Genomic DNA, 21,132 nt, shown 5'->3' with positions numbered 1-21,132 from the left:
TTACATACCGCACCTCGACAAAGCAATGCTTCTTCTAGACCGGACCCACAGACTATGTACCCGTAGGGGTTGTCCTCGGATGCCCCCACACATGTCCACTTCTTCACTGTGAAACAGAAAATCCTGGCAGCTAGCCGGACACAGGGGGAGATTACCTTCCACAGGGCACCTCCACACATTTTCCAAGATCCTTTTATGGCGACGGTACAAAGGCGAAACGGTCTGACACCGGTGACTGCGTTCCTGCAAGATCAAAAGGTCCGATACCGATGGCTGTTTTCCGCTACACTGCAATTTACCCTGGGGGACACAACACGGACCATCAGCTCTCTAGAAGAAGACATCTTACAATATGCCGCTCCTGACAAGGATCCAGTCTCTCCTATAAAACCTCCCACACTATTGAAATGGGATGCTCCCAAACCGAAACGCAACACCTGGACAAAGGTGACCAAGGGGCGGAAACCCATGGCATCCCTGCAACAAACTTGACCACATAACAACGAGCCCCTGCAAAACCCCACTCTACTTGTGACTGTCCACAGGTTTTCCGGCAACATACTGGCAAGCAAAGTTCTTCTAGCCCCAGGCTTCACACGGCCCATGCCTTGCCGGGATTGCGATGGCACCCAATGGCAGACAGGGCGAAGGCCCCTATTTCAGTTTTATACTCTGGTTACAGTTCATAAACTGGACTTTATTTTTAATTTTGCTCTTTCTGGTTTGGTTTTCTTATCCTAAAACCCGGTTGACACGTGAAGTTGGAGCCCAGAGGCAGTTACATGGCGGATGAAGCTTACCAGTCTCCTCCCTCCACCCTGGAGGATCCCGAACCCCAACAGATGCGTTCACCCCACCAGAAACTTACTTTTGTAATGCTTAATGTCAAAGGCTTGAACTCCCCAATAAAACGTAAATTGATGTTACTACACCTGAAAAACTTAAAGGGATTGGTAGCATTGCTACAGGAAACTCACCTGGACCCACCAAACGTGATACGATTGCAGAACAGAGACTTCCCCATACAATTCCATGGCCCCACCGGAACAAAAAAGGGGGACTGCCATTCTCATCTCTCAAGAAACCCCATTCACGGGACTGAACTCTCAGTGGGATCCGGGGGACTGATATACAGGGGTTAAAGGGCTACTATTTGGACAACTCTATACCTTAATCTCGATCTATGTCCCCAACGAGGGACAGGAAACATTTCTGGGGGAGCTGGAATCCATTCTCCTCCCCTTCTTTTTCGAAGGCCAAGTTATAATTGGGGGTGATTTCAATGGAGTTCCGGTGCCCCTGATGCACAGAGCTCAAAATCCCACTTTAAAGGACTTTATGATTGCCCTGGCCATGCTCCATTTTTTTTTTAGAGCTATGGGGGTGGTCGACACCTGGAGGTTGCTTCACCCCAAAGATAAGGACTTCTCTTTCTTTTCCCATGTTCACCACACCTCCTCCTATACTGATCTCCTTTGGCTACCCCCTTCTTCTCCCATAAGTGGATGAAGTGAAGATCGAGCCCAAGATCCTATCTGACCATGCCCCAGTTCGGTTGACAGCCCACATCTGTGACCTGGCGCCCCCTCCGAGGCCACATTGGTGCTTATTTGACGCGATCCTGAACGACATGCCACTGAGGGATGCAATAGCAAAAGCTATTTGCAACTACTTTCAAGACAATACTACCAATCTCACATCAGTGGCAATCATCTGGGACCCAAAGAAGGTGGTTGTGAGGGGTGAACGTATGGCCAATACAGCAGCCTACCGGAAACATAAGAGGAAAACGCGGGCCCAATTTGAGAAAGAAATAGTTAAGGCAGAGGTAAACATAAAAAGAGGTGGTCCCCTAAAAGTCATCGGTCCCTGCAGCTGGCCCATAATAAATTCAAAGCCCTGTACTCGGAGGAGACCGTCTTTTAACCACGATATAGAGATGCTAAGCCAAAGGAAACAAGGCTAACAGATTCTTAGTCATAAAATTGGCCAAGGTTAGACACATCGCAACTTTATAGTGGGCCTACGAGACACTCTGGGGGAAGATGCAATATGCAGTATGTGGAAGACTTAAAGCTTCAATTAGCTGCCGCTCATCTGACAAACACTATGTCTGCACCCCCCCCCCCGTAATGTTATCAAGTCGTTGAAGTCTTGGGCCCCTGGCCCAGATGGGTTCACGACTAGATTCTATAAAGTCTTTCGGGCCCAGTTGGTATCTCCATTGATGGCTCTGTTCAACTCCTTTCAACAATCCGGATACACCACCCCCTCCGTGCAAACGTCCTAAACAAGCTTATTGTTAAAACTGGGGAAAGATCCTAAAGATTGTGCCTCTTACTGGACAATTATATTGCTTAACCTTGATGCCAATATCTATTCAAAAGTCCTAGTCAATCGATTGTCACGAGCCCTCCCCCAACTTATCGACCCGGACCAAACAAGATTTAGTCAGGGTATGTCGACAGGGGATAATATTTGTCGGGCCCTAAACCTGGTCGAGGTGGCGGTGTCAAATCATCCTAAGCTGGAACTCTTAGCCCAGGATGCTACAAAGGCATTCAATAAAGTCGACTGGGCTTTCATGATGGCCACCCTAGAAGCTTTTCAGTTTGGACCCATTTTCCGTAAAATTATTTTAGCTAACTAGAGTGCCCCGAAAACCTCCTTACCAGTTGACCTGCGACATACAGCCCCCATCCCACTCACCTGAGAAATTAGGCAAGGTTGCCCGCTCTCCCCATTGTTATTGTCCCTAATAATGGAGCCCCTGGCCCAAAAGATATGGAACAACCCCTCCATAAAGGGATTGGTAATTGGCTAGATTACCATATAAATTGGCTGCGCTAGGGGTGGGCTTAACCGCGAAAGACATTCTCTCCCGCCATCCGATTTGTCCAATTAAATGGAACAGGCACTCCCGGGAGTACCTGGGGGTGCGAATTGCAGCCTCTCCGGAATGGCTCTATGCAACCAACTTTCCACCTCTTTTCAAAGCATTGGAAGCTGATCTGGTAAAGTGGTTGACTCAAGAAATCTCATTAATGGGGTGCATTACGGACTCTAAAAGGAACCTCCTCCCCGGTTCCTATACTTATGTTTGGCCCTCCCAGTGCAGATCCTGCTAAACCTCCTTCTCCATTTACAACGGAAGGGCTTTCGGTTTATTTGGGAGGGCAGAAAAGCTAGAATTCCTAAAAAGGTGATGATGGGCAATCCACATCTGGGTGGCCTAGGGGTTCCAAATTTATGTCAATACTGTGCTGCTGCACAATTGGCGAGGCTCTTTACCTGGCAGGTTCCATCTAACATATCGAAATGGGTTCGCATCGAACAGTACACGATTTCACTGCCACTTCACTCACTGCCACATGTTCCTCACTCGGCACGAAAATCATGGTCCTTGCTGCTCCCTTCCACGAAAACCTCTGTAAAAGTCTGGGCCTGGATGTTAAGGTATAAAGGAATCCCGGGAGGTGTAGGCCAACTCACAGCAATTTTCCATAACCCTTCCTTCACCCCGGGCCTGCAATCTGGTCACTTTGGACACTGCATTCAGGGGTGGGTTATGAGGGTGAGGTTTGGAGGGGGGGGGGGAATTGCTCACTATAGCAGACCTGTTTCACGATGGCCAGTCTTGTACTTTTGACATTTATACGGCAAAGTTCCACTGGACCGAAGCAGACGGATTCACAAATGCCCAACTTCACCATTGGATCACGCACCCTGCAGTCAAACGGGGGGGCCACTCACAGTCTTGGGCCAATTGAACTTACCCTGGAAGACGGTTCCCAGGTGGCAAACATATCTAAAATATATAAACTACTTCAAGATGACCTGCTTGCTTCTCGGCCCAAATATATGTCCCAATGGGAGGAGGATCTGGGTCGCTCATTGGATGACCCGGAACGGTTGGACATCGTGTTGAGGAGACACCTTTCTCCACTTTTATAACGAACAAAGAGTGCACCCTTAAGCTGATGCTTCGGTGGTACCTTCCCCAACTCGGTTACATCAGATGCAGGGGGCCCTATACCCATCGTGCTGGCAAAAATGTGGAACACGAGGCTCATACTTCATATGTGGTGGGATTGTCCCCTAATTCAAACCTTCTGGGTGAAGATTCTTGACTGTATCAAGGATATTACTCACATTAAGCTCCCTCTTCAGCCCGAAGTGCTCCTGCTGAGGGCACCAGTTTCGGGGATATACCCCAGATCTGGGAGAACTGCCAAGCTGATTACTGAACTCCTCCTGGCTGCTAAGATTACTACAACCTGGGTCTGGAAATCTCCAGAGGGCCCTATATTTGCCTTATGTTGGATTAAACTCTGGGACATTCTAGTGGTGGAGAAAGTTACAGCAGCCAAAGAGGGCAGACTATATCAGTTCTCAGAGATCTGGTCCCCACTCCTGGACTATGACACTGAGTTCCCAGCTTTTACATGCAAACCATAATTAACAAGACTATTTTTTACTGGCACAGTAACCTCTATAACATGTCGCTGAGGTGGAGCAGGGGAGTGGTGATGGGGTGTGGGGCAGGCAGACTCCTATGGGATCTGCTGTCTGTGGTTCATTGCCAATGGTTTAATCTTGATGCATGTAATGGTACTCCATGTTGCAACCGACTTAAACAAAGTTGTTAAAATAAAATCTTTTAAATTGTGATTAAAAAAGAAATATATATATATAGGGAGATCCAAGATGGCCACTGTGGGAGGAGGACGTGCTTGAGAGCCTCCCCTCACAGGGCTGCACAGAAGGTGTAAAAAAAGCAACATTGGCGGTGGAAAGGACATCTCTCCGAGGGAGAACGGATCGGAGCAAGCAGAGCGGCTTCCAGTACTAGATCAAAGCCGGACGTGGAGCATATGAACGTAGCACCCCCGCGCAGCCTACAGTGAGGTACGGGCGGACAGCTATGGCAGTAAAGGGCGCAGTGACCCAGTGTCAAGCACCAAGGGAAAAGGAATCGATAACGACGCGGGAGATAGGGTGAAAGGCTCAGGCCCGATCCCGCAAGCAGAGGTACAAGGAGTGTGAGGCCTCCCAGGGCAGGCAACGAACGGCGCACAAACTGGCGACCCCCAGGGAAGGGGAAAGAAGAGAGGCAGAGGCGAGGAGCGACTCACACGAAGAAGGGGCCTGTCTGTGACACACCAGGGGGGACGCACCAAGAGCGGCCAGAAACAGAGAAGCTCACCGAGGAGCGGTCTCCATTGGGGGACGGAACAGGAACGCAGAGAACACAGAGCTAACATCCCCTGGCGCTGCCCATGGCTTAGAGCGGACAGGCATAACCAGCAGCAACGGGTGAGGCTGCACAACCCCCAATCTTTTAAATAAAAGGAATAGGGAGAGGTGAGAGGGACTGCTTGGGGCAGACGAAGATACTTTACACTTGCGGCGACTGGGAAGGAAAGGAGGCACCAGGGGAGATCGCTGCAAGCAATGTCAGTGTAGCCACCCGCACAAGTCCAGAGGCACGGCGGGGGGGGGGGGGGGCAGGCCACTGCAGTCAAAGACAAACTTGAGTTGAGGGTACCCCCCAGCCCCTCATAATAAAGCAGCGGTGGTGGGGCTTAGGGAGAGCTTGTGGCCCAAGACAGCATATGGTTACACAGGCGTAAAGGCCACGCAACATATTAAACACTCTGGGGAAGAGAGTGAAAAAGGGGGCTACGGACAGGATGCCTAGCTAAATGAGAGAGATGGCAGCCCAGGAAGGAGATGGGGGGGACGGGGAACCAAAAGATAACTACTAGGCCCTGGCAGGGGGAAAGGTGGATGGAGGACGGATAGTGCAAGACGCACACTATCGAAAGAGGCCGGGACAGGAGCAGGGCTACACACCAATGGATTCCAATAGCCACATGTCCAAGACAAGAGGGAAAGTGGTGGTGGCGGCGACCCAACAAATTCCCCAAGCAAAATAGATACTGAGCATAAAACAACTCAGGGGAATAGACTCGTCATCGACCCCGCAGGGTGGAGGCAAGAAGCAAACCTCACCAAACCAAGAGTCAGGGGCAGAAGGCATGATGGCAATGTGCAAAGAAGACATGCAGAGATGGTTCAAGGAATTCCAGGAAAAGTTTATGGCCTCTTTTCAAACACAATTTGAGACATTAAAAGTTGAAATGACGCAATCAATACAGGAACTCAAAAAGGGATGTCGCAAAGCTGGAGGAAAGAACGGACACAATGGAAAGAGCACTTCAAAGTATGGAAGAGGACTTGCAGAAGATGGAGGAGACCCTGGACCTTTTAGCACGCCAGACAAAACCTGTAATTACAAAGTGAGAACCTGGAAAAAATCACTCGAGGAGATCCAACATAAGAATTTAAAAATCTTTCGAAATGAGTGGGAGATAAAGAATTGAAACCAACAACCCAACAACTCTTTGCGGAAATTTTAGCAGACGAAGCAGAGGACATGGTGCAGACATACCGGGTACACAGAGTAGGCTCACGAACAGGGGAACCGGGGGATGCCCACGGGACGTCCCGGTCGCAATCACATCCTACGGACAGAAGGAAAGGATCCTGAAGAAAGCGAGGATAGCAGGCCAGGTTCAAATCAATGGAGAAGAGGTGGAACTATACCAAGACCTAGCACTAACCACATTACAGAAGAGAAGGCAGATGGGGTCAGTGGTGAAATATCTAGCGTCAAAGCAAACAAGGTACAAATGGACGTTTCCTTTTGGATCGCTTTTCAAGTTGGAAGGACGTCAGCACAGAATCACCATATGCAAAGAAACGTGAACTGATTCTGAATTTGCAAGGAGGAACCATGAAGGGTAGACAGACCCCGCAGGAAGCCGTGGGAATGGAAAAAGTTCACAAGCGGCGCCAGGAAGCCAACAGAAAATGAAGGGCCAGAAGAGCCCAGAGACAGTAAACTACTGAAGAAAAGAAGAAATAGATCCCAATAAGGGACAGAAACTGACAATGTTACAGGGAGCAAAGGGCCCATAGGGGCGGATGGGTGAAGTATCTTCGAACTCAGAGTGGGGTTTAGCATTCCAACGTGCATTTATCTGGGTGGTATGAGGGCCAGGCGTGGCGGACACGGCGTCCAAGCTTTCATATGAACCTGGTCCCTCCTCAGGGTGTTGGGGATAGAAGGGGGGGCAGTGGGGAAGTTGGGATAAGGGGGGATGGTGAGGGAGGGACAAGAGGGAAGGAGGAGGTTGGGTGTGGAATCAATGTCCTAGAAACGACATTGAACAGGGGGGACCATGACTAGTATGGCGCCATTTAAAGTGCTAACGTATAATGTAAGGGGACTAAATACCCCCATTAAAAGGAAAAAGATGGAGCAACTTGTGAGGGGGATGTAAGTGGACGTACTAGTGTATCAGGAAACGCACATTAAGAAATCTGACAAACGCCATTTAAGACTGAGAGGATTCTCTCAACAAATTTACCAAGCCAACTGGGGGGGGAGGGGAGCAGGGGGAGAAAAGGTGGGATTTATAATAGCACTTCGGGATGGTCAGGGGATAAAGGTGCAGGGAACTATGGCAGACAAGGAGGGGGATATCTTTTTCTGAACATAATTGTTAGAGATCGGAAACTAACTCTGGCCTCGATTTATGCCCCCAATACCGGTCAGTCGGGTTTCATTCCAACAATGTATACATTTGACAATACTCGTAGGGTTTGTCATCTAATAGAAAAAATTTTAAAAAACGCATAAGCCAACAGTTCTCGAGTCACTGGATGCAGAGAAGGCATTCGACAGGGTCAGTGGACGCAATTTTTCCACACAATGAAACAATTGGGGTTTGTACAGAACTTCCTCCATATTGTAAAAGCCAATTACCACTCGACTCAGATGTGGGTTGCCCTAAATGGAGCAGTGTCGGAACCGGTTAACCAGGGAAGGAGTATAAAACAGGGGTTCCCGCAATCGCCGCTTTTGTGTGCGATATTCCTGGAGCCATTATTGGCTAGATTAAGAAACACGGATGGGATAAAAGGGATACAGATGGTGGGAAGGGAGCACAAGACTATAGCGTTTGCAGACTATATATTAGTGGCAATAACAGAACCGCAAAGCTCCATCCCGGAAGAACTAGACAGCTTTGGGATAACATCCGGACTTAAAATTAACCGACAAAAATCGGAAATACTAGACCTAACTGAAGAACCGGAGATAGTGGGGGAAATATCCTGAGATATGCAGTTGAAAGGGGCGAAAACAGGGATAACCTACCTTGGAATAACATTGACATCAACACTAGGCCAAATGTATAGAGCAAAATATCCAGACCTTTTATGTTATGTTATTTGGCATTTATATAGCGCTCTATATATCATTGCTATGACCTCAAGCGCTTGTGGGTTGAACGCCCTTGGGGACCGTAGTCCAGGTCAGTAGAGAGAGTAGGGTATCATATTGTGCTGGGGAGCACTCAGTATGTGTGCAGCTGATGCGATTGCCTGATGGTAGCTGCATCCTAACATTAGGTGTGGTGGTATTGAGAGATCAGTTGAATGTGTGCAGTCTGGTGGTTGGTCTCCAAGACTGCATTATGGCGGCATTAGGCCTCTGTAGCTAGGCGATTTTTGCATGGGGTATAGCTGCGTTCTAGCAGGATGTTGAAGTGTTCGTGGAGTACTGTTCGAATGTGAGCAGCTATGCCAAAATTGATCGAGGGGTGTAGCTGCGCACTATTGTGTGTTGGTGTAGAGAAGAGCTTGAGCATAGTGTTAGGAGAGGTGAGTGTCTGGAGTGGATGTATTATTCTTACAGGCCCACTGTTCCGGGTTACATTCACGCATTTCGCGGTAGCTGCACTTAGAGGGAGAAGGCACAGGAGACAGCTATGGATGTGTAGTAGACTCATTAAGTGGATAGTCAGCAGTCATATCTAGTGCATGCAGGACGCTAAGGTTGTCATGTATGGTAGCAGTTTCCTGATTCTGTCTTGGTGACTTATTAGTCACTTTCAGTGGTGTCATTGCTCGGTATATCCTTGAACATTTGTCCGCCGGCTGTCATTACTTTCCAATGCAATGTCATTGAAGTCGTGGTCCATGGTGTTGCAGGGTTTCAGTGGCCCTCAATGGTCTCAATCAGGTTTACGGAAAGAGAAAGGTTTTTAGAGCTTTGCAGAAGGCCATTTAGTCGTGTCAAATGTGTGGGGGGTTTGGGTTACACAGAGTCGGAACCAAGGTTGAGAAGGCAGATCCTCTAATACTGGCTGAATTGGAGGTTGGAATCACTAGTAAGAGGGCAGTGCTTGATCATAGGGTGCATGATGGGAGGTAGGGTGAAATCTTCTCTTGTACGCATGTTGGGCCGGACTTGTGCACTGCTCGGTGGGTAATGGATAGGGCTTTGAAGGTGGCCCTTTGTCTGATAGGGAGCTAGTGAAGGATGCAGAGAGCGGGGGAGATGTGGTCTTTGTAGCCCAGGGCAAAAAGGAGTTTGGCAGCAGTGTTTTGGGCTCTTTGGAGTTTAAGTTGGTATGCCAGTGCTCCAAGGTATAAGGAGTTGGCATAGTCCAGTCTCGACATAACAATGGACATAACAGCAGCGAGTCTGTTGGGATAGGTGAGATAAGGGCAAATGCATCTCAGGAGTTTGAGGTGGTAGTGACAGGATTTTGATACATTATTGATCTGACAGGAGAGGGCTAGGCCCGAGTCCATAGTGCAGCCAAGGTTTTTGACCATTTTGGAGGGAGCGGGTGACAAGGGAAGGGGGCCCTGGGCGTGGTTGCAGGAGAAGGGCAGTATTGCTGCACACCATGATTTCAGTTTTATATGGGTTCAGAAGGAGGAGGTTTCTTGTCATGCATCAGTCAATATCACTCAGGCAGGCTTCAAGGTCAGGAGTGGGTTTTTGCTTGTTTTGGGAATTCTTAGGATAATTTGGGTATTGTCAGTGTAGTTGTAGCAGGAGAGGTTGTGCATGCGGATGATTCCAGGTAGAGTGGTCAGATAGAGGTTGAAAAGGAGAGCAGGAGGCAGACACCTTGGGGTACTCCAGTGTTCATAGTGCAAGCAATTGAGAAAAGGGGAGAGGAAAGTGATTTGTTTCCTGTTGCTGAGGAAGGAAGCAATCCATTTGAGTGGTGAGCTACGGATTCCTATGGAGTGGAGGCGGTCAAGGAGGATAGAAGGGTTAACTGCGTCAAAGGAGAATCAGCGCTGCGCAAACCTCAGTCTGCTGCGACCTTGAGATCATCCCAGATCGAGATCAGAGTGGTTTCTGTTCTCTGGCATGGCCTGAAGCCTGATTGCGCGGGTTCGAGTAGTTTGTTGGATTCTACAAAGCTGTTGAGCTGGGAGTATGCAGCCCGGTCAATGAGTTTGGCGAGAAATCTGGTGTTGGAGATCGGCAGGTAATTCTTAGGGTCAAGTGTGTCGAGGGAGGCCTTTTTTAGAAGCAGTTTGATATGCGCTATTTTAAAGGCCGCTGAAAAGGGGCCAGAGTTGAAGGAGTCGTTTATTATAGACTTTGCATGTTCTCCTGCACAAGTAGAGGAGAATATTTCTTTCAGAAGAGAGGCGGGACAGGGGTCAAGGGGGGATCCGGAGGGTCTGCTGCTGGATAGTAGATCTAGGAACTTGTCTCTCGAGATGGGTTGGAAAGAGTCAAAGGCTGGCATTGCGGTCGTCGGGGCAACGGGGTCGGGAGGTGTATGAGCTTAAGGCCCTCTACAGGTAGCGTGTCATGCAGTGGATGGGATGCAAAGCAACTCCCACACCAAACAATCAAACCAACTCAGGAGGATGGCAAAGTCCATTTTACTGTCTTAATATCAATTGTCCAAAACAGGGAGCTACAACGGACAATAAGAAAGAATTAAGTCAGATATAGGGAAATGGAACCCCTTAAACACATTGTGGTTGGGAGAATGCTGGCAGTTAAAATGATGGTCCACCAAAGCTAGTATACCATTCTCAAGCCCAACCCATTAGAATACCAAAAGTGTTTCTTAAATCTTTAAATTTAAGCTGTTAAGACGTATACATGGAATCAGAAGCCCCCAAGAATAGGGATGCCACGATGACGGCACAGACATCAAGGAGGACTAGAACTCCCCCACTTCTGTAGATACTATGAAGCGGCCCAGTTGAGGGTAGTGAAGGAATGGTTTGCCGAGACCCCACAACACATATGGACAGAGCAGAATAGGTTGGTGGCAGTATCCCCACTATCATGTTTACTATGGTTGAAGGGCCAACATAGGCACTCGAATGTTAGGATTAGTGAAGTGATGGGGGTGGGAGTCGAGATATGGGATGTAGCAATAAAAAGAGGGGCACTGTCGACACACCCCTCCCCATTCCTACCAATACTTGGGAACCCTGATTTTCCACCGTGGATGGAGATAAACTCGTACAGGTAATGGGCAAAGGCAGGGTGTCGGACGATAAAGGACATGTACCAGGGAGGGAACCTGATGACATTACAAGAATGCACCCAAGCCTTGGGGCTAACGAGGAAAGATAGTTTTAAATATGTACAACTTTACTACTGGCTGGCAGCCCCCCACTTAAAGCAAGTGGCCACTAGACAACTGACACCTTTTGAAACATACATGACAACATGGGCTGGGCGAAACTATTATCGAACCTATATAAGTTCCTCAACACACAGGGGGAGGAGATCCGTTGGAACTATATGGTGAAATGGGAAAAAACAGTAGGGGCAAAAAAATCGAAAAATCAGTGGGAATATACATGGGGAATCAGTCAAAAACATACACACTCTATACAAGTGAGGAAGATGTGGCAAAAAATCCTCCTCCAATGGCACTATACACCAGAGAGACTGCACAGCAAGTTTGCCACACTTCAGATAGATGTTGGAGAGGGTGTACCGGGAAGGGAGACTGGAAATATATTTGGTGGAGTTGCCCGGCTATACAACAATTCTGGGATGAAGTGAAAAAACAGGTGGGCGAGATGGTACATGGCACAGAGCAACTTCAGGAAAGGGTGTGGATGGGGGGGGGGGATATGGGAACGGGGTGACCTCACTAAGGTACACAAAAGGGCCTTCATGATCTTAGTAATTGCAGTATGACTGTCGATTGCCCAGCAATGGAAGAAAAAGTCGGCACCACGATATATGAATGGCTGCAAAAAGTTTGGAACTTCATTTTCCTCGAATGGGTAACCTACCATCTTCAGGGGGCCCAAGAGGCGTTTAAAGAGGAATGGAGACAGGTGATTCAACACCTACAGAATGACTATATGCAACAATGGTGTCCCCATAATATACGGATAATGGACATCGTACACTTGTAAGGAATCTACATAAGGACAGGATTCTGCACACTGGGAGGGGGAAAGTTGGGGAATGTTAATTGACTAAATGTACCTTATGTTTATGAAAATGAATAAAAGGGGTTAACAAAAAAAGGAAATATATATATATATATATATATAAGGCTGGTTTCAGGTGGTCTTCTCAGCAGGTGTGGGTTGGTCATCAAAGTTCAGCAAAATCAAAAAGAGGTTGTTCGTTAGCTCTTCTCCACAAAGTTCTTGGAGTCTATTCAAACAACTCTGAGTGTCTTTAGTTGCTGGGAATTCCTTTCCCCAAGCTTCAATCCTTTCAAGCTTCAGACAAAACGAAAATATAACGCAGTTTCTCTCAGGCTTCCCTTCCCCGAACCTATGCCTCCTTATTTCACCATATAAGTATTCACCTTTGTTAGGCCTCTAAGGTTCCTTTCCCCAGGCTCAGGCCCCTTCGGGCACCCTTCTTATTCACTTTCAAGCCTTTTGCTTGACAACCTAATGGTAGCAGGTGGCAGTCTTCCTTTCTTGCAGGCAATCCTCACTTATCTTGGTTGTCTCTTCTTCTCCTCAGTATTAGTCGGAAATGGGGAGGGCGAAATGGAATGGGATTGAAAATATCCCATGAAGGCCGGGGAAGTGGTTTCTGATGGAAAATGGAGAGAGGTAGAATACCATGTTTCGCCCACGGGTATTCTCCCAATCCCTTGTGACCCTCCACTCAGGTGATCCTCCCTCACCTGTTCACCCCGAGGGGCGAGATACAAAAGCAATGGCCCTTCCCTGGCCACCTGAATGGAAGATCCCGGGGAGTAGGTGGGAGAACACAGCCAAGTTTCTCACAGCAGCCTCTGCACTTCAGAGTTTGGGGGAACAGGACCCTCTGAGAACAAGCAGGTGAAATCTGCTGCATTCTGGTCCCAGCGTCCCTCTAGTTCTCAGACTTCTGCTTGGTTTGCCAGCTCTGTGCCTTCTTTTTTCTCCTTCTACTGCTGCACGCACTCCAGTCACAGTTCCAGCTTCTTCCTCTCCTCCTCTCTATTGCCTGTACCTGAAGGTGCCTTTTATGCCTCCCAGGTTCCTTCAGGTGTGGGCTGTTAGGCTTAATAGCCTGACTAGGCTGACAACATGCCTCTTCGGTCCTCTTCCTCGTCCCAGTACTTACGGAATTATGGGATGTAGTCCCCACTCTTACGTTTTTGTTTAACTTTAAGGGTAGGTTTACATCCCTTAAGGTTATTAAAAAAGTTCACCTTTCGAATATGTTGGTACAGGGGAAGACAATCCATTTAAGGCAACATTTCCACATTCCTTTACACTATACCTTTGTGATTAAGGAAGGTATGTATCAGGAATGACTTTAAAAGATCTTTCTATTGGTAAGGCTTTCTTAGCTTTTATAATACTTGTGTCCGGAAGCCCAGAGTCTATATGCGGGTTACCCGTTTTGGAAACCTGAAAAGGTTTTCCTTGTCAGAGGACAAATACCATGGGCCTCATGTCAAGTTTGCCCGTCCGGAAATAAGGGTGCCGGTAAGCTCACCAGCACTTGTGTTTCTGTACCGGCAAACTACGGGTTTACCTGCCGGAGCCACTGTGCCCGACAGGTCTAACCCTGCAGGGCGCGGCGGTCACAGTAAGCAAACCCATCACAAAGCATCGGCACCGTTACCAACAGTACCGGTGCTTCCGTGTCCCCACTCCCACAGAGTCCTACGGGCCTGTATGGGAATGGGGATTAACAAAATTACCGGCGCCAGACTTCCTGGCCGCAGGACTCGTAATGAGCCGGTGGCACCGGGAAGTCAAGTGCCAGTATATTTTTACCGGTCTGGTGGCAACCCGCCAGTCGCACCGGCAGGGTTACCGCCAGACACGTAAGCAGGCCCCATGTCTTATCCCACGGGATCTCCTCACCACCCTGGGCCTTGTCTCCTCCCAGGTGATCCTCCTGCAATACGCCACCCCCAAGATTAGGATCAGTAAGCATCTGCCTTCCCCTGCCCACCTGGGAGGAGACTTTAGGCAGGGTTTCAGTGAGGAATTCGTAGGATTCTTCACATAACCTATTTGGTGCAGTTAAGCTATTTTTCTAAATCCAACATTCATGCAATAGTTTGCCACATTATGTGGCGCTTATGCACTACCACCTCAAGGAAAAGCCTAACAAGCTAACAGATGCCCCAAATGAGAAGAACTAGGTTTTTCCATCTGTGGATGCTCTCAGAGCAGTTCCTTTACTTGGCCAGCCTTTACTGCACCCTAACATTTTGACATTGGTTATAGCTCTCCTGGAATACGACACTAGCAATTAACTAGCACTACAGAAGGCTGCTGCACCTCAAAACCACTTTCCACACTACCAAATTTTGAGTTTATTATGTAGGAGACTCACACAGTAAGGATCATCACAGGCCTGATCACAAAATGGCTGCTGCCTAGGACAGCAGACAGCGTGCAATCACAAAGGCCTGACCCAGAAATAGCCGCCCCATGGAATGTTAGGTAGCCTGTCCTAGTAATGGCCGCCAACGGATACTTCAATGTGGATTGCCTGACTGGTAATGGCTGCCGACCTCCTGATGCAGGCATGGCCATCACCAACCAGTGTCGCCAACTTAACGACTTTCTCGCTATATTTAGCGAGAAAGCACAACACCCCTAGCGACTTTTTATGGAAAAAGCGGCTAGCGAGAAATCTAGCTACTTTCTTCCATTGGTTTGGAGACTTACACTTTTTCTATTGGTTTCCAAACCAATAGAAAAAAGTAGCTAGATTTCTCGCTAACCGTGGGAGTAATAATTTTGATGATTGTTTCTAAATACATATTCTCTAAACTGCATAACTTGCATCACATGTCATCATAAACGCCCGCTTGCCTACCATTCAAAAAGTCTGTTAAGCACTTCTGGAACTGTTTCTCTGCTTCATGTCAGGGGCGAGGTGCGTTAGCAGAGCTGCAGTCCCAGTACAGAAACAGAAGAGAAAGCTTCAGGTCAGGGTTAATGTACACTGGCATGGCTGCTTCTGTGGGCCACCGGATTGAGCCATCAGTGGGTGTTGCAGGCCAGCAATGAAGTTCAATAGTGGAGGTGTGTGCAAAAATGCTAAACATTTCTGTGATATGCAAGTGGCCTGCATTCTTACACTTTACACTGCAAACATTTGGATGAGTTATATTGTGTGTTGTTCCTTGTTGCACAATTCCACACATTGATCTTAAAGATGGATTTTCAGACATGTCATTGAATCGGTTTATTCTTGTTGACCGTGGGCCTTAGGACTTTATAAATACCACATGCATAGACAGATGCATAATCCCGTCTGATAGCTGATGAATATGGACACTTCCTTGCGCACTTGATATCACCCATAATGCACATGGCAAATTATGCAAATTAGGCAATGGCGTCATTTAGCTACTTCTAGCTACTTTTAAGCCAGCCAATAGCTACTTTCCTTACTGGGGAGTTGGCAAAACTGTCGACAACAGCCGTACGCCATCACCGCGGACGACACCGCCAGCCCCAAATCAACACAGAGTGCACAGGGCAGCCCTCGCTCATGACCACAGCAAGCAGGCGGTGCAGTCAAGCAGGTCACGCCAACTCTCCGAACAAAAATAAGGAGCACCGGGGTCGCCGCTTGCAGCATGGCCACCACACAAAAACAAGCAATGCATCCTCCTCCCCTCCTCAGGGCTAATGTCCCCCGGACGTTGTTCGGGCCAAACCTCACTCCGTACATCAAACCAGCCAGCAAGCTGTGGGGACAATGCACGGATCACACACTGCTGCAGATCAGGACACAGGCCCTGCTGGGGCTGCCCAAAGCGATCCTTGTCACCAGTATTTTAATTGCAGTCTCTTTATGTTGTATCGTCTTGCGAGCAAACGTTAAAAACAGCCCTAAGCCTCCTCCAGTCCCCTCAAACAGCTCAACTCGTTTCCAAACAAATTCCTTTACACTGTACTTGGAGACAACAAAACTCTAGAACAATGTACATTCCACACTATTTACATCACATTACATAACTGAATAAAAATAAACGAAGCTAGGACAGTACTGTGTCAATCACATATAAAAGATGTCAGTGGTAAAGTGGAAGAAATAACTCCAACCTTTGGCTGGATGTAGCTCCACTTTTAATCAAAGTGGAGGAATTACCGCAAGGAGAATTACCACACATAGTAAACCCTCAAAATCTCCCATGTTGTCATGTGCATGGGACTACTACTGCCAGATTAGGAGTGGGGCTGTTACCCCTCATAATCCAGTGGTAAATCAGATAAATCAAGTGGCGGTAACTGTATCTGCGGTTGGTGGTAATTTCTCAGGAAATAAGGACAATCTCATAATGAGGCTCTCTGTGTCTATGGTCATGTTTAATATGAAACAAAGTTTGCCACCAAGGCCACAGCCGTATAAATCCACTGACGTGGAACCAAAGAACTCAATACAGAAAAGCTAACCAATGTCTTCATGTTCAAGGAACCATCCTCTACGTTTGGCAAAGAGTGAAAATAATTTGAATGTGGTCCTGCATGCAACCCTACGGAAATGTATGATCAACAAGGGCACCGCAAAGTGCAGCAGCCTTTTGTCCATGCAAACTCAGCCTGCTTACATTCAGTTCATACAGTTCGTAAACTGGCTTGGGGTATCATAGCAATGAAAACATTGGTACTAGTATCAACTAAAAAAAGGATACAAGCAAGAGTAGAGTAAGGTGCAAGGTTGGCTGAACCTATGCTTTTCAAGCAAAAGCTATCTAAACTGCAAGTGCACTGACAAAATGTGGGGTTTACCCAGAGGAAACAACCTTGATTTAGAGAGAAGTAAACAAGTGAGTGGTCCTTAATGCAGAACACACTTAAGAGTAAATCACCCAGAGGAGCTGGGTGCGATATCCTAGGTGTCTGTACATGTGCCTATAAGAGCCAGAGGTGCCCAAAAGCATACAACTGTCAGAAAGTGTAAGACTGGTCTACACGGAATTGAAGATTTCCCGGTGGGTCTCTGTGCTACAGGACTCTTTTGTGAGCCCTCTCTTAATTTCTTCACAGTTTAATTATGTGTGGTATACACAGTAATGTAGAAATTCACAAAGCTTTGCAGACCCTACAGAGGATGGGGTATGCATAGTTCTGTTTGTTTCTTGAAATTGTGACCTGGGCAATGCTAACGCTCCCTCCACGCAAGCACTGATGCCAAAGAGCAGGGGTAATGGAAGGGACTGCATGTATGTGCAGCAGTGCAAGGAAGAAAATAAACCTGCGCAAGGTGTTGTGGAGCGAAACGACCGAGTTTCACCATGTGAACATTCCACCCGGATTTCACAGATATTTGCTCCATTTTGGCGCAGTGAAATGCAAAATGGCTGAGCACAGCTGCAGCAAATGTGTCCTGGTAAAGTTTTGTTGCGAAATCGTGTATGAGTAATGATGTCATACATTTTGTTGTGGGGCACTCCTATGGGTATACGGACCGTCCCGATAAGTGCAGGGCAGCACCCAGCATGTTACTCGGTTGCTGTGTTCACACAGCGGGCAAAAATCGCCAGGGGCCACCTGGGCTTTCAATGTAGCGGGGATGACACAGCTGGACAGTGGCATGGTGGCGCCCAGGCTACACACACAGGACGGGGATCACCCAGATCAGCAGGGGGCTGCAGTATCGTGATCACACTGCGTCAACCTTCAGACCAAAATGAGACAATAAGTCCCAGTCATGAGTCTGCCACCATACTAACTGCACATGCCTGAGGCTCCTTTTATTGGGAGCAGGTCGTAACACAGTCATGACTCAGACTCTTAACTACTAACCCCTTAACTGCCAAGGGGTTTCCCTTGTGCCAGTGCCAAGGCCTTTTTGATGATTTTGTTGCCAATCAATCCCTTGTAACCTTTTTGTTACATGAGATATCTCGGACAAATTTGGCTCCTTTTCTTCCCACATGTAGGCAGCCATAACGCCACCAAGGAATCCTAGTTTGCTGTAGGGGGGCGAGTGAAGATAACCAAAAAGGTAGAAGATTTTGGGGGTTTTCAGAAAATGCCCATAAAATGATGTACAAAGAAGCTTGTGATCTGTTCCTTGTAAGAGCTAGGAACAAATGGTTTGCTGTGCTGAATTCGCCATTTTCCAGGCTTTCAAGAACAGGTTGAGTGGAAACCAAAAAAAACATATTTTGATATGGTTCCCAGCCGTTTTGTGAGAGGTAAGCGATTTTGGCCTTTTTTTCCCAATAGGACATGCATTGGTGGAATGGAAGTGGAGGGTAGGAAAGCTGAATGGGATGAAAGAAAGGCACACATTTCTGAAAAGTAGACAAAATTCCAAGTTTAGGAAGGGGCGATTAGCGCAGGTCAGGCAACCACTATGTAGGGAAAATGTCTATAGTTTGGGGAAAATGACAGAAAAAAAGGTATGTGGTGGACACGGTTGGCTCGGTAAGGCAATGGTTTCTGTACATTTTGAGAAAAGCAATGCTCCGCTACATTCCCCCGACTCTTCCAGTTACGAAATCACACATTTTTCGTAATGTTTCACAAAACAAGCATACCACAAGCCAAAAACGGAGCCATGGTACACAGGATTTTTATGCTTACAGCCTAAACAGACGTATTTGGCATGTGTAAGAAGGAAAACGAATGTGATGAGGAAGGGCAAGCATACATTTTCTGAAAGAGCACAGGCAGACCTTTTGATGGGTTGGTGACTTGTGCAGGTTACAAAAGTGTGTAGTGCCTAAAGCAGTGACTAAAAGTAGGTCACATTTTGGAAATGAAAGAGTTTTGTGACAAACTGCAGCAGCAAATGCATCGAAATGTTATTAAAACCAAGTAAACACAGCAAATGTCCTACCTTCTCGCATTCCCACAGGTGTCCCGATGAAAAATGTACCTCATATGTGTGGGTGCACCTACCTGGGTGCAGAGGGAAAAGGCTAATCCACTGGTAACCTCAAGTCTTTTAGCAGAGCAGATTTTGCGGGATTTTGCTCTTGTGGACAACCTACAGATTTGGGCCTAGGGTGTCAGAGCCACCAAGGAAAACAGGAAACCCCATGCATTTCCGAAAAGAAGACACCCATGGGAATCCACAGAACTCTGACTTGCATGAATCGCCCAAGAATGCATTACCCACAATCCCCGGCAAAGTCTGTAATTCGGCAACCCCCGCCCCCACAATTTTCAAACATTTCCCTCTGCCCACCCCCACGGAAACATGCCGCCAACACCACATGTCCTACCGTCCCGCATTCCCACAGGTGTCCTGACGAAAACGGTACCTCACATGTGTGGGTGCACCTATCTGGGTGGAAAAGAAAAAGTGCCCACTGTCCAGAAGTCCAACAGCAATCCTAGGGAGCTCCGGGAGAGTCCCCGAACTTTCCCAGAGGAAGAAGCTTTACCGCAGGCCAGCCAGGGCTCAAGGATAGTCGGGGGTAATATCCCTGGCCTTGGTGGGCTGTCTCCCCTATGTGGCGACCATCCCCAAGTGCAGCGGCTGTCCCAGAGAGCCCCGGCAGGGTCCCCATCCCATCCCCAAGGGTAATTCTGTAACACAGCCGAGCCAGAGCGCCAGGATATGTCAGGGGTGATGTCCCTGGCCTTGGGTGGCTGTCTCCCATGTGAGTCGACCGACCCCACATCCAGTGGCAGTTCCGGCAGGGTCCCCATTCTTCCCCACAGGGAAAGTCTGTAATGCAGCCCAGCCAGAGCTCCAGGCTGGGCTCGGGGATGGTCAACCCGCATGGGAGTCGGGTGCCCAAGGCCAGGACATCACCCCCAACCATCCTGGAGGTCTGGCTGGGATGTGTTACAGAATCTACCTCCAGAAAGGGAGGGGGACCCTGCCGTGGCTCTCTGGGACTGCCGCTGCACTTGGGGATGGTCGATAACACTGCAGGATGAGTGCCAGAACGGCAGAGTGTAGACATGAAGTGCCGCCGGCAGCCACTAGGGTGGGGCCTGCGTGTTTTCAAACAAGTGCTAGCAGCTTCGCAACTTCTTTTCCTTTTCCATCGCTCCGGAGTGCATTGCAGGCACCTCACTGTTCCTTTTGTTCTTCCTTGCTCCGATGAAAGAGCTCACAGCGTGGCGCCTTTACCTCAGCTTTCAGCTCAGAACGCGGAGTGAACTGTGAAGGCATCATGAAGTACGACACAGACAAGAGATATCAAGTTGAACAAAAGAATATTTATTAACTTAAATGTCAGGATGGTTGAAGGCCTAACTTGCTCTCTGCTAAGGAGAGATTTCCCTACCTAACTAAAACTAAGGAAAGTCTGAATCAAAGAGTTCAACTTAAAAGTCTGTCTGTGTCCAACACCTATACTTGCCATCGCAATTACAATAAATCAATGTGTAGGGATGTAAAAATCAAAAGAAACTGTTCAACAAAACCTCTGAGCTTCTTTCAGCTCGCAGCTTTCTTTCTGCACCCTTTCTCCAAATATAAAAACCAGTTCCACAAAAAAGCCTTAGAATTGTCTTTTGTTTCAAGTTCAAGAGTACATTGGTCTGGAAACAATTCTCGAGGTTCCCTTTACCAACTTCGAACATCAAAGTTCAAAGCACAAAGAAAGAGTTATACAGTTTCAGGATTCCCTTTTCCAGTGCTTGTATTTAACTGTAGTTCACAACTAAAATGAAAGGGTAAGGAAGTCTCAGGGATCCCCTTCTCCAAGACTTGTATTCCATCACAGTTCAAAACACACAAAAGAAAAGGGGGCCTTGGCGTTCTTCTTTATCCACTCTTAGGCCCATGCATGTTTACTTCCTTTCTTCAGATAATAAAGTTATTCTCAGGATTCTATATAATTATAACAAAGTTACTCACTGTAGTGACTA

This window comes from Ambystoma mexicanum, chromosome 13 (assembly GCF_040938575.1).
Source record: "Ambystoma mexicanum isolate Mex_15411 chromosome 13, UKY_AmexF1_1, whole genome shotgun sequence".
Lineage (NCBI taxonomy): Eukaryota > Metazoa > Chordata > Amphibia > Caudata > Ambystomatidae > Ambystoma > Ambystoma mexicanum.
The sequence above is the reverse complement of the archived record's forward strand: the minus strand, read 5'-3'. Positions refer to the sequence as shown.